General features: G+C 49.3%; 1 long non-coding RNA gene across 2 annotated transcripts in view; it reads right to left on the bottom strand.

Moving 5' to 3' along the window:
• The window catches only part of LOC139597144 (uncharacterized), a 105,267-nt gene that overhangs the window by 16,230 nt on the left and 75,778 nt on the right, over positions 1-13,259 (bottom strand). For both annotated transcript variants that reach the window (XR_011681520.1, XR_011681519.1), the window contains exon 2: positions 7,511-7,826. This is a non-coding gene — a long non-coding RNA (uncharacterized lncRNA). The remainder of the gene's footprint in view (positions 1-7,510; positions 7,827-13,259) is intronic.

The following is a 13,259-nucleotide window of genomic DNA, read 5'->3' as shown; positions in this document are numbered from 1 at the left end:
AACAATTTTATAAGCCATTTGGATCTTGTTTTTTCAGAATGTCTCATTTTATAATTACTATTCTGAAAGCCAGACTCATTATTTCAATGACTTATTATTAAAATTATATCTCCTTAGGCTCTGCCAGTTATCCAGGTTGCTTCAGGGGTGGACTGAGGGGTCCAAAGGCTTCCTTGTTTGCCCATAGCTCGGGGCAGAAGAAGCGCAGGGCATGCCCAAGGCTGCTGTGAATGGATCTCTTTAGCCCTCCATGAGCCAGCCTGGGGCAGGGCAGCCCCCGAGCCTCCAGCCTGCCCTGGTGAGCCCCACAGGCTGGACAGGGCACTTTAAGCCAGCCTAGCACTGCTCAGAGCAGCCATCTGCACCTCGTGTGCTTTCAGGGATGCCTCTGCTATTCCCCTGCAGGCAAACATCTTCCCAGATATTGTGAAGAGCCCTTAGTATAATATAGGATCATGTCCAGGACACTCCATTACCAAGAAGATACTTAACTAATGTTCTGCTTGTAGCAGGAGGTCACAGGAGATTTATCTGAAGAGATGCACATAGAAAGAATTAGCAGACAAGCCATTTCACAACCTCTAATACCCTCACCTTCTTAGTTGCTCAGCTGAAATGCCTTCAGGGATACGTTTTACAGGAGCTCAAAAGTGAACTGGAAACTGCTTAGATCACACAACTTATGCATTTTAAATAGCAGTGTAAAATACAGTGCTTGACAAAAGCCCAGTGTTGTACTGAGCAGGAAAGCCCTGCTCTGAGCAAGGAGGCTGCAAAAGTTGCAGCCAGCACAATGGAGAAAACCCCACATACAGCAAAACAAACCTGGGACTTACTAAAGTTTATGATTAAAATTTAAAGACTGTTCAAGTTTTATTCCCCATAGCTGCTGCTCCCTGGACGAGAGGAGACAGAGGGAGACTGACCTTGAATAATTAAGCTGGTCTGTGGCACCAGATCAATTGCTGGTATTGGCAGAATTCCACAATCAGGCATTTTGAAATGCAAGTGTCAAAGTGCATGTAACTGTGGGGCTTTTGGTGCAAAGCAGCCAATATAAAGGAGAAGAGGTGAAGAGTGAGAGAAAATAGATTGTGGAGTTTTGAGCACAGTCATGGGGGAGGGATGGGTAAATTTTCATTTCCTAACTCTAACAGGGCAAAAATTGCAGCTGACAGAAACCCAACATGTTGGGTTTTTTTTTTTCCTGTAACCTTGAAGATGTCACCTGGAGCAAGCTGAATGTCTCCTGAGCAACTTAAATCCATCACCAGCTCTGGAAACAGACTCTGAGCAAGTACCAGTCAACAGTTTAATTGAAAATAAACGCTGTAAATCCAGGGAAACCTCTCTGTTCAACATCAATTACTGGACAAACCCAAAGGTGTTTGAGCCCAGGTAGGTAATCCCAAACATGGTGGGGGGAATTTTTGCTGCTGTTTCTGCCCTCCCTCAGATCACAGTGCTAAGGTGACCCACCAGAATGGAATGTGGTGAATTTTATAACAGCCGGGAAAGGCTTTATATCAATGTCTGCCAAATAAGACTTTGTATTAATTTCAGGAGCCATGGGAACTCCTATTTAAATCTCTCCCAATCCCTTGACCTACAAATGTGTACGTGGAAGAGCAGCATCAGGCAGAGAAGGCAATCATTGTGCTCCCAGGGCAGCAGTCCTGGAAGATGCCCTTGATACTGGAGCTGTTCCTAAGGCTCTCTGCCAGACTCTTCCAGACAAAATCCAAGACCACATAGGTGGCCTTCTGTGGAGCAGGCAAGGGACAGCAGGCTGAGAGGATTTCTCCACACACAAAGGCCCAAGGTCCCCTCCTTCCCTGGCCAAAGGCTCTCTCCAGCCACGAGGAAGGTGGCAAGGTGTTGGCATGGATGCCACAAGGCACTGGGGACTCTCCTGCTCACTCCTGCAGGGTGGCCTGAGCAGTTCCTGCCAAAGGAGCAGCAGATAGGAACAGGGAAGGGAGAAGACCTTGCCAGCAGGTTTTGTGGTGCCTGCTGCTCTCCAGAGAGCTCCAGTACCTTGAGTTCTGTGATGAGACAACAGCAGCATCCTTAGATGCAGTTTTGCAGCTCATCACAAGCTACAATTTTCTCAAGAGTATCTTATGAATGCAGATGCCAGGAGGAAATCAAAACCAACCCAAATACAATGAACAAAGAAGGGAATCAATCCTTAGCCCAAGTCATTATCTACAAGATCCTGCCATGAATACATGGGGTGGCCATTCTGTAGTGATCTGGAGACCTGGCTCAACGTGCAGCATGAGGCACTGAAGAAAGCTTGGTTATGGCAGCTGCAGGTCAGATGGGCTGGGCAGGAAGAAGGACAATGTCTTCCTCATGGTCTCCAAAGCCATGACCACCCTTGCCAGGGACTGCAAGGAGCCTGTACTGCAGTTAGGAGAGCAAGAAGGGATAGCAGAGCCTCTCAGGGCTTAGGGGCAGTCAGTTCCAGCATCCCTGTGCTACTCCAGCCCCCAGTGAGTAATGCTGCTGCAGTACAGGCCTCTAGGGCCTTTGTTCTCCCCTCCTTCCATTCCATGGGCTTTTGGTTTGCGCAGTTTCCACAACAGAGTGAGAGGGAATCAGCAGCCCGGGCTCCCCTCCTTGGTGGAGATGCTTTGAAACTTTCAAAGAACCCAACTCTTTGCCCACATCCCTGTTAATATGCACCAACTCTGCTCTTGATGCACTCCATTGTAAATGATGTATGAAATGAAATCTCCTCGCTCGCCTAATGCGGAGAAGAAAGGCTCTGTAGGCAACACTACAACATCCCCATCCAGAGATAAAGGCAGAGAAACCTCAGACTCCCTATGAACATTTTTTTTTAAGTTGTTGCTCTTCAGTGTTGGTGTTTCTCCCTTTTATTATTTTTTTTTCTTTTTTACTGAGAGCAGGGATGTGAATTCAGATTTCACAGAGAAACCCAAACTACTTACATGTGTTTCTAAGCCTTTCACAGCAATTGTGTGACTGTTCCCATCCCCTCCTCAGAGGGAATAGCAGCAGCAAATTCATTAGCCCCACAAAGCAGCAGAGTGAAAAGAATGGCTTAAAACTTGCAGGAGGGAAGAGGCTGAGTACGTGGGGGATCGGCAGTGGATGTTAAGCTTGATCTGGATTTGAGACCTCCTTCCAGTTTTATATGAAGCTGTTTCAAAACCAGACTGTGTTGGCAGGCTCCGAGGGGAAAAGGGATCAGTGTGGCCCTGGAGCCATGGTGGGAGCAAAGCCTGAAGGTCAGCAGTGTAAAACAGCAAATGCACCAGGGGCTGCTCCAAATGATGGATTAGTTAAGGGCAGAGGGAAAGTCGCTGGCAGGGAGATTGGAGAAGGTGACTGAGACATTACAGGAGGCACAGAGCGAATATCTGCTGGTGACAAACAGCCACGTGCTGCTCTCACAACCCTCAGCAGGGCCCACTCCAGATGGATCAACCTCAGCCGCTCCTGGGAGCCCTCGTGCCCTCCCTGTACTCAGCCCATCTCTCACAGAGCTGGTCCTGCTTGGGCCAGGCAGAGCCAGCTGGGGAGGGAGAGTCTGTGCTGGCAGAGGCAGGCAGGGTGAGAGCTGCGTGTCCTCCAGTGGGCAGGAGCAGCCAGGGATGCCCTGCCCTCCACACAGCCCCACCAGGTACCTGGTCTGCACTGTGACAGCAGAGCTGAGGAGAGGATGAGCAAAGCTTTGCAAGAATCAGAGACCAACAAGAATGCTGTGTGAAAGCAGGCACAAGGACCCCCCCAAAGCAGGCCCCTTCCTAACCCCCTCTTGGGTGCTGTCACTATAGTACAAGAGCTCTATTGTCATTACCTTGCAAGGGTTCCACATCACTAGAGTTTCACACCTCCTCGATGTTTCCTGTAGGCAGCTCCTCTGGGCACTGACTCTTCCCTATCCTCACAGTACCCAACTGACTCCAGTTCCCTCAACCAACCAATCCACCCTTTTATAACACTCTTCTTATTGGCTACAACTGCGGCCTATTAACATCAGGCCCGCTCCTAATCTTTAATAATTAACCCAGCTGCACTCTTTAGGGGGTATGATTACTTTCTATACTACCTTTATTTACTTATGTTCTGTCCCCTTACACTTGGGCAATCCCCCAGGCTGTTGGAGTTCTTGGTTACCTCTGGCCAGAGTCACATACCCAGGCACTGACTGTCCTCTGTGGCCAGGCCTGAAGGAGACCCTGTGACAGACATTTGGCCACACACTGCCACCACCCTGCTTCTGTCACAAGCAGCAAACTCAGCTTAGACCTTAAAAAGCTTTAGTAAACTTCTAGGGATGATGCTTTGATAGCTGACAGATGAGCCACCCTGATGGGTGATTAGTCACGGTTAGCCATCCTTGCTAGACTTGACGTTACTAGGGAGTTTTAGGGGCCTTGCTTTCATTTTTCCCTCCCTTTTGTTTGTTCTGAGCAGCAACTCTCAAAATGACAAAACAAAATGCTTCAAGGCAGCAGCTGGAGCTTGAAATTAGTAATAAAAAGTAGTTGAGCTGATGTTTGGTTGCAGAGTCATGCTAGCAAATGCACATGTTTCCTACAGCCATGGTGCTCTTGAGAAACCTGCTTGGCATCCCCATTTCCATGGGGCCACTGCTGGGCTGGCACAGCATCAGTGCCAGGGCAGGCAGGGAGCAGGAAAGGGTCCCAGGGCTGGGCAGGGCAGAACTCCTGGAGGTCAGGGTCCCCTGGCACCACTGAGAGCAGTGACAAACACAAGCACAGACACTCCCAGCTGATATTTGCCTTGCCCAGCACACATTCCTGTTCTGGGCTGCTTGCGGGGACATGGCATCCCCCAGCCCTGAGGAACCCATATTCACACCATTACATCTGCAATAAACCTGCCCATTTTTCACACAGGAAGGTAAAATCTGCATGAGTTAAGCGTATTGTCAAAAAAATCCCCAAAAGTGCAAAAGGCCAAATGAATGGCCGCACAGTTCCAGAGTTCTGCTATGAGTTCAGCCAGACTTGACCTCCTTGCTACCCCTTGAATATGAAGTTAACAGCAAAAATATCTGTTTATCTGAGCATGGCACCGCTATTTCATAAAGCTTCTTTATTTTCCTTTCTGTATTGGAAAAATTCCCCAACATAAACTGAACATTACTGCAGGCAGATTTTATTCTCATTGTTCAAGGGTAAGAAGTGAATGGGAACGGCAGGAGGCCAACTATTCTCTAGCTACACAAAGTGAAAACGATATTTTGAAGAAGATCAAAACCAGTAGAAAATATTCAGCCTCTTCCATGATGTGTCGTATAATTTTGGCTGCAGACAGGTGACAGCAGTACAGTACCTCAGCCTTGTGAGCAAAATGAGATGCAACAGTTTTTAATCAAACTCTTCTCAGGGAACATAAACCAGAGGAAAGCAGACAAAATAACAAGAGTGATTCTCAGGCAGGACTGCTTGAGCTGTGATTAATAGTAACAACAATAAAAAAGCTTTGTATTCCCAGATTTTGCCTTATCCCCTACTACTTTTGAAGCATTGCTGTCTTATTAAAGAAAAGAGAAAAAAATCCCCATATTATTCCCTTCCTAGGACTTTGACAGGAACAAATCTGACAACTAAATAGCCAGGGTGCTCCTAGCTGGATGGCTGCACTGCACGAGATTGGGGAAAATGGAACCCCTCTGCTGCTGCTCCTGGTGCCCCTTCTGCAAACACATCAAAACAAACACATTCAGGAATTCAGGACTCAAACTTTCAGGAAAACACACACATTTCCTGGCCTGCAAGTTCCTTCTTTTTGCAGGACATGAACATCTCACTGACATAGCCATCCTTCCTCCTATTACCACAGGTGGTAACTCAAGCAGGAAAATGCTGGAATAAACATCCCAGAGGTCTCAGTGCTGGAAAATGTTAACTGTGTACTAGCTGCTCTGCTGGGAGGGAGTTTGTGCTGATGAGTGGTCCCAACTGGCACCTCGAGGCAGGTTTGGGTGAGGTGGGGCTGGTTGTGCTGCTCTCCACAAGGGCTCAGCAGCAAGGAGCCCATCCCTGCACCATCCCTGGGACACACAGACACACAGGAGCAGAGCTTTGCTGCTTGCAGGTGCTCCTGGCCACCAGACTCTGCCATTATTGGTCCAGGGGGAGAGAAGAAACACAAAGCCAAGCAGAGGGGGTTAACTCAGCACTGCACTCCTTCAAAATCTCCAAGAGATTTCTGGGGTGGTACTGAATAAATCAGCACCACCCCAGAATGAGCCCCCAGAACAAATCCGTACCACTCCAGAATGAGCCCCCAGAACAAATCTGTACCACCCCAGAATGAGCCCCCAGAATAAATCAGTACCACCCCAGAATAAATCAGTACCACCCCAGAATGAGCCCCCAGAATAAATCAGTACCACCCCAGAATGAGCCCCCAGAATAAATCAGTACCACCCCAGAATAAATCAGTACCACCCCAGAATGAGCCCCCAGAATAAAGCAGTACCACCCCAGAATGAGCCCCCAGAACAAATCAGTACCACTCCAGAATGAGCCCCCAGAGGGGCAGGAGACAGCTCACTGCAGCCACAGAGCCCCACACACACACACAGAGGCAGCTTTGCAAGCAGAGCTTTGGGGGCTCTTTGAGTGCCACGAACCCGAAAGGATGCTGCCTCTCCCAGACACTGTGTGAAGCCCTTAGAACACTGCAAACAAATCTGAGGACTAGAGCACGAGTTCAGGCAGAGCACGGGAGCACTGCCTGCCCCTGCCAGCCCCTCTGTGGGCTGGGGGCGTGGGCTGGCTGTCCCCAGCAGCAGCAGCAGGCTGGTGCACAGCACCCCTGGCTCCCGCGTACCCACGCTGCCAGCAGACATCAAACAGCCCTGGCAGTGAACCTCGTGTCAGACACATCAGCTCGGGTTGAACCCAGAGGGCACTGTCCAATTATAAAGGAAACCTCAGAAAAGGTTTGGAGTTGGAGAGGGGCACCCAGCAGATTTACCTGCAATTGTTCAGCCAAGCCCATAAACTTGGCAAGCCCAGTTCCATTAGAGCCGTGCTAATAGTAATCGTTAATCAGTTACCTAAAGTCATTCACATGAAAAGCTTGGAGCTTTTTTTTTTTTTTTTTGAAGCTAGTATAAATCAAACTTATAGGCAAAAGAATAAATACAGAGAGACAGCTGTACAGATCACACTGTCACACCAATCACTGCTTAAAAGCACACACTGTAAATAGCAGACAAAATTCACCCCCAGTGGAATGCCATTGACTGCACGGGCTGGAGCTGCAACAGGGATAAATTGGCCTATCAAAAATACATAAAAATTTAGAAATAGAATTCAATGACGTGTGGAAGCAATTTATCACAGCTATGTCACTTAAAATGACATTATCACTAGCAAACCCATTAAATGTTATGGGTCCCATTAAGATTCCTAAAGGGCCAAACAACAAAGGAGTTGTTGGGATGGAGCAGGAGGGGATTTGTATGCTGACCCAATGACCACTGGCTACTCACCTGGTCCTGAGCCTGGGATGGACACAGCCAAGGAGCTGTAGGGTGACAGCCACCACCTGCACCAGCAGGACATGGCCACACGTGTTCTCGTGGTCACAGCATTGTCACCAGATCCCGGCAGCAGCAGTGCCACTGGCTCCTCAGTACATTGTCTCACTAGTGGAAGTGTAAGTCCATCAAAACACGGTGCTTCAGGAGCCCAGTGTGTTTGTCCTCCTCCTGCAGTCTTCTGTTGCAGCCTCCCAGTTCCACAGCTGGAGTGATGCTGCTCTAGCTGGCTTCCCATTCTCTGTAGCTGCAGTTTGCAAAGCGAGCCCTGCAGGGAGCGGGAGGGAAAGAAAGCAGACACCTTTATTCTGTGTGTGACTCTCAGGGTGTGACAATGATCTCCAGCCCTCCACAGACCCTCAGCAGCAGTGGGAGCCCAGCACAGAGCAGGGCCTCCACAGCTGGGCACTGTGTGTAGCTCCAGCAGGAGCTGGGAGGCTCAGTCAGGGCATCCTGAGGGCATCACAGGGTGTATTCATGACAATAATCATGTTTTCATGCACTTGGGCTGAGGAACACTGCCTACGCCTGGGAGTGTCCAAACTGAGCAGCTCTGCCCAGGGACTGGGGCTCAGGCAGCTCTGAGGGCCAGGATGGCTTCGGTGACATCAGTGATGGCTTTTGCTGGTCCAGCCATGGTGAGCAGAGCTTGGCCAGGGCAGAGCAGCCAGAGGGGGTGGGTGGAATGCACAGCCCAGCTGATGGAATAAAAGAACAACCAACTCTTTTCTCTTGGGGGAAAAAACCCTCAGCTTGCTAAATTGCCTTACCGGGATTTGATTATTGCAGCTCTGGGGCCAGGCAGCCTCAGCCTCACAACATTTCATTACTCTCACTGTGCTGTGGTCCTGTTGTCCCTCTGTCCCCAGCCCAGCCGAGCAGGAGCAGGGGCACAGCGCTGCTGCGCGTTCTGCCCTGCTGCTCTGCAATCCCCCTCTTCTCATTGTTTCCTACAGTTGTTAGGGACAGCAGGTACACAGGAGCACAAATAGCAGCATTGTCCCTTCAGAGGTGTCACTGAGAGCTCTGACAGCAGCGTGGGACGGGTGCCCCATGGTGTCCTCCCTGCCAGCCGGGACCGCTGCTGCTGCAGGAATGGGGCAGACCCAGCCCGGCAGCAGGTGAGCATTCCCTTGGTCTGCTCACAGGCTTTCACCTGGAAGAGAGAGGGCAGCAGGAGCCATCCACACTCCGTGTAATCGAGGTGTCACGATGCATTAGTCTGGAGACATAAAAGAACAACAATTGCATCTTAAACTGGGATAGTTAATTTATTACTGGAGAATGGAAAGGCAAAGCGTAAGAAGGGCTTTTTTCCACACCCTGGATAGATTGCTAAAAACCAGATACATTAATCTTTTTTTTTCTTTTCCCCCATGACTATAAAAACAGAAAGCTACCAGAGGAATCAGGAAGAGAATTGTCAGCTTCATGGCAACTTATGCTTCTGAAATTCTCCACCAAATATTTCTAGCAGGAGTTCCTAACAATCTCAAGCTGTATGACTGCCTTTTGTTCTTCTGCTAATTGATGTTTTTACACGGCACCATACCTAATCCCTGCCTCTTAAATCAAATTTTATTAAAATTCCTTAGCAGTGCAATGAGAAATAGACACTTGGGCTTTTATCCATTTCTTATTCCAAAATCCCAAAGCATTTTCCTTGCATCTGGTAGGCCTCGTAGGCAAGAGCTTTTATCCTCTGGTGACTGAAGGATGCAGCAATGCAACTGAAACCGTGCCACACATGAGCAGGCAGCAGGACTGGCAGGGAACAGCCTGTCCTCCCTCCAGCCCACCATCCACCCAGCCATTCATGACCATTACTTGTTGTCACATCTCTCTCTTCCCTCCTGACCACAACTTATTCCTCAAAGAAACAAAATACCCCAGAAATGATGATTTTCTTGGGAGCAGTGAATTGTTTCCATGCCCAAAGGATTGGGCTACTTATCAAATCCAACATCTCACCAGCCTGAACACCTACGCCTTATTCACAGCTGGAGATGTATCAAAATCTGTGTAATCAAGAAGTGTCCTTTAGATTAAAACCAAAGAAAATTTTATCCATGTTTTTCCAGATTTTGGTTACTGGATGTGGGTAACAGGAAACTGAGATATATCAGTAACATCTGGGCTGCTACATGAGCAAAAAGCAGCGTAAATGTTACCACACACCACTGGAGGGTTTGGGGTAAGAGATGGCCTTGGACCACATTTCAAAATCAGATGCTGATGTTTGAAGAAGACAGACAGTAAGATAAAAAAGGCAATGAAATGGGAGTGCAACCAGATGCAGTCTCCATCCTGCCTCCCTTTGTGTCCATCATCAAAGGGCTGCACCTCCCACACTCATCTGGTAAAAACTGTGCGTGTGATTTGGAAGTACTGCTGGAAGCAAATAAGGCAACTTTGTCCATAATGGAAATTTTCCCCACATTAGGAAGGAAATAACTTCAGAAAAGGACAATTTGGGTTCTGCATACATTGTGGGTTTATATGACTGCAGTAAAACGTCTGCAGAACCCAAAGTGACACGTTTCCTAATTCTCTTACATGGTTAGGGTTCAGCACAAAATGGGAAACCAAATGAAATTCAGCTATCACAGGCTGAGCCTCCTGACTGAGATATCAGCTCTGCAGAAAGTCACGTCCATGCAGAAGCACACATATGTCCCAGCTCTGCATGCACACCCCTCCACCTGCCCACAGAAGATGCTTTGGATGCTCTGCTGTGACATTTATTGACAAAGTCCCCGAGGTACTGCACCTATTCTTTCTGGCATTACCCACGTAGTGCAAGATATAAAATTCTTGGTGGATGTTCTGAGTTTGTATTTAATAGACCTGGAGGCTCTGAGTGCCTTTTCACAGATTGTGTTCCAGCTGTCTGCTGATATTTGAGTGTGCAGGTCCTGGTCCCATGCTGTGCAAACAGGCAGCCTCCCACACATTCTGTGTACCAGGAGTAATTTATGAGTCTATCCAGAAAGGAAATAACAGTGTGTTAAGAAGGGGTTATGTAAAGCTCTGAGATTGAGAAGTAGCTCAGTTAACTCAGTACAACTTCCCAACATCACCGTTATGTTTCAGCTGATTTACAAATACAGGAGGCCTTCAGCTGGTGATTCATATTCCTGCTGAAGCAGATGGGGGGGGGAGGGAGGAAGTATAATCACTGTCTCTGCATAAATCTCATGTCACTGAAAGGCTCCTACCTTGAAACCTCATATTCATTAACCACCTTCTGCAAAAGCCAGTGTCTGGATTGAGCTGCAAGTCCCAAGGCACCTGGGGATATTCTGGTACCAATCAAATGGATGAAAAAAATAACATATGAGGTGCTGGCCATTTGTTTTCCATCTCATGCCACAGGGATTTCTTGCAAATTGTCCTTTATTGCAAATACTGCAGGCAGCACATCAGAATCCTCATGAAGGGATGGGCAGAGCCTGACACCCTGCCAGGAGCCCTGAGGCTGCATGGAGTGACCATCACTACACACAACCATCCATGCTGGGCACTGAGGCCTGATCAAAACAAAACCATCCATTTGCAGGACCCTTTTTTAGCTTTTCTCCCCCCCAGAGTGGAAACCAGCCTGTAGGTATTGGAGACACCTGTCTGCAAACCATTTCAGTCCTGCTTTTCAAAGCCAGTGAGCAGATAACAGGGTCTGAACAGCAAAACCTTTCCTAGTTCAAGAGCAGGTTGTACTTAGCAGCCTCACATCCCTTCTCAATTGCAAACAAGGCACAAAATGCAAAAGTTGCAAGCCACTCAGCTTAACAAGTTCAGCATTATTTATTTAATGTCCCTCAGAACATGAATATTTAAAGTGGACAGTGACCTCTAAGCAGAAGAAAGTTATCAAAATCCATATGTGCCACCTCTGCAGCCAGAGGCCAAGCTGAGTTTGCTGCTGGGCTCAGGTCAAAGGGGAGCAGAGCACAGTCCCCATCCTTCATCTCGGGCTGTCCCTGACCTGCACAACTTCCACTGCCACAAATGTGCCTGCAGAGCCCTGGGGTCTGTCCCAGGCACAGGAGCAGCAGGGCAGGGGCAGCAGGGATGGAGCAGCAGGGATGGAGAAACAGGGATGGAGAAGCAGGGATGGAGAAGCAGGGCAGGGACAGCAGGGATGGAGAAACAGGGATCGAGAAGCAGGGATGGAGAAGCAGGGCAGGGACAGCAGGGATGGAGAAACAGGGATCGAGAAGCAGGAATGGAGAAGCAGGGCAGGGACAGCAGGGATGGAGAAACAGGGATCGAGAAGCAGGGATGGAGAAGCAGGGCAGGGACAGCAGGGATGGAGAAGCAGGAATGGAGAAGCAGGGATGGGGCAGCAGGGATGGGGCAGAACCTGCAGCTCAGGTGTGTCCCCAGTCTGCAGCTCAGGTGTGTCCCCAGCCTGCAGCTCAGGTGTGTCCCCAGCCTTCAGCTCATGTGTGTCCCCAGCCTGCAGCTCAGGTGTGTCCCTGACCTGCAGCTCAGGTGTGTCCCCAGCCTTCAGCTCAGGTGTGTCCCCAATCTTCAGCTCAGGTGTGTCCCCAGCACCTGCAGCTCAGGTGTGTCCCCAGCCTTCAGCTCAGGTGTGTCCCCAATCTGCAGCTCAGGTGTGTCCCCAGCACCTGCAGCTCAGGTGTGTCCCCAACCTGCAGCTCAGGTGTGTCCCCAGCCTTCAGCTCAGGTGTGTCCCCAATCTTCAGCTCAGGTGTGTCCCTGACCTGCAGCTCAGGTGTGTCCCCAGCTTCAGCTCAGCTGTGTCCCCAGCCTGCAGCTCAGGTGTGTCCCCAGCCTGCAGCTCAGGTGTGTCCCCAGCCTTCAGCTCAGGTGTGTCCCCAATCTTCAGCTCAGGTGTGTCCCCAATCTGCAGCTCAGGTGTGTCCCCAATCTTCAGCTCAGGTGTGTCCCCAGCCTGCAGCCCAGGTGTGTCCCCAGCCAGCTGCACTGCACAGGAGGGGACAGCTCTGAGATTTTGGCAGGCACACACACTGCCCAGCCAGGGGTCACAGCCCCTGTGCCGTGCTGGAGGCTGAGCTGAGCTGCCACAGGAAAGGTTTCATCCCAAATGAAGGTTTTCACAAACATTTCTCCCCACCTTACCCCAAGCTAGTGCCAGCATCGAACATTTTTAACCTCACAAAATATTCTATCCATTTTTACTCTCCTAAAAAAAGTTTTCTGCTCTCCCAGCTTTCTTGAGACTGTTACTAACATGTTATGCACTTTTTTTTTTTCTTTTTGCAGTCATTTCTATAAAAATTCTCACATATCTAGACAAAACCACTGACAATCCTCCCCAAAAACCACCAACTGGTTTGGTTTGAAGATTTCAAGACAAAACCAACAGTGAACATGGCATCTTTTCCACATTTCTCAGCCAAAACCATTGCTGATCTGGAGAGGCTTTTTGGTGGTTTTAGGAGCATCTCAGAGCCCATGGTGGGGCCAGCCCCAGCCCCATGCAGGCAGCACCTGCACAGGATGTGTCATCACCACTGTCACGGGCCAGGCAAAGGGAGCCACGTGGAGCAGCTCATCTGGAAATCAGAGATAATAACATTTCCCTACCTGGCAGGCCCATCAGGGATGTCTTCGTTAGCACTGGGGAGGCAATCAGAGCGTCTCCATGATGAGAGCCATAAAAAGCTGTCCCTGAGCAGTGTCAGCCACAGCCAGCCAGCCCAAGCCCAGCCCT

This window comes from Agelaius tricolor, unplaced genomic scaffold (assembly GCF_023055355.1).
Source record: "Agelaius tricolor isolate 1412-34295 unplaced genomic scaffold, bAgeTri1.0.p SCAF_17, whole genome shotgun sequence".
NCBI classification, from domain to species: domain Eukaryota; kingdom Metazoa; phylum Chordata; class Aves; order Passeriformes; family Icteridae; genus Agelaius; species Agelaius tricolor.
This window is presented reverse-complemented; position numbering and strand designations above follow the sequence as displayed.